The sequence below is a fragment of the Nelumbo lutea genome, chromosome 8, assembly GCF_056320005.1.
Source record: "Nelumbo lutea isolate HS-2025 chromosome 8, American lotus-T2T, whole genome shotgun sequence".
NCBI lineage: Eukaryota > Viridiplantae > Streptophyta > Magnoliopsida > Proteales > Nelumbonaceae > Nelumbo > Nelumbo lutea.
The window spans coordinates 53,013,727-53,015,104 of record NC_142691.1 but is presented as its reverse complement, the minus strand read 5'-3'; positions in this window follow the sequence as shown (position 1 = coordinate 53,015,104).

Sequence of the window (1,378 nt, the reverse complement as noted above, 5' to 3'; positions counted from 1 at the left end):
TCTATATGGTGCAACCTTCAGGATTTGTTCACAGAGAGAGACCTGATCATGCCTGCCTATTTCACAAATCTCTTTAAGAGCTCAAACAGGTCCCATGGGCTTGGTTCAAAAAACTAAGCTCTCACCTCTTGTCAGTGTTGTACCTCTGACAACTCCTTGTTCGTCCTCCATCATCATGGTGAGAAAATCTTCTTACTTGTCTATGTCGATGACACCATAATCACCGGCTCTTCCACTTCACTTATTGAAGCCATTATCTCAAAGCTACAACTTCATTTTACACTCAAACTCTTAGGCCCATTAAGCTATTTCTTTGGCATGGAAGCTATACTCCCACCAAATGGTCTCTTTCACAGTCAACACAAGTATATATAAAAAAGATGGGTCAATAATTCATGAGCCGTGAAAATCAACAACTCGCTCACCAGGTCAACGGTTTTTATATAATAGTTAGTGGAAGTTCAGTGGTTCATCCAAACCGACTTTGTGACGGGTTTATCAGGTCACCGGTCTAATTGAACAGGTTAGCAATGGGCTGAAATATGCAGGTTGGCTTTCATTAATTATCTCATGTTACTCTTTTTGGAGCACCCAAAAACTTTTGAGATGTTAAACGATAAAAAGGTGCATAACAATAAATTAATGAAACTGGAAAAGCCCCGGACAAGAGAAGGGAGGAGATCCATTTGAGAGAGATAAAAGATATATATGTATATATATATTGATGCATTAATTAATATTTTTATGTTCTGTCAAAAAGAGAGAGAAAGACAGATCTAATATTCAAACATGATATTCTTGTTTGATGTTGAAGAAAGAATGTTAAAAATATGTCATATGTAGGGGTGGTAATTTTTCACCCAACCCACTATCTAATTCCCCTAACTCACTCATATACTTGGCGGGTTGTGTGATCAATCTGTCACCTAATCCGTCTATTTAAATGGGTTGGGTTGTGGATAACACGGTTAACTAATATAAACATTAATATTAATTCTTTAGCCTTTTTTTTTATTTTCTTCATTTGAATTAAATAATTTATAATTAATGTATTAATTTTCTATTAATTATTGTTTTATCTTGAATCAACATACTTCACCCAATATAAGTCCAAATCAATTTGACGCAAGTTCAGACTCATTCAACGCGGTCTGACCCCATCCAGCATATACCGATCCAGGTCAGCCCGAATCTAAAATAGACCTTAGACGGGATGGTACCGCTTTCTTTGCCCGGTTTGAGTCGTCCGATCCAATCATTATTCACATAGCCCGGTTCGACCCAACACAAGTTGATCCAGGTCGACTTGAATCCGAAACGGGTCAGACCGGATGGGCTCCGAACCCTAAACCACTATGCTTGCTTTGCCCAGTTTGGA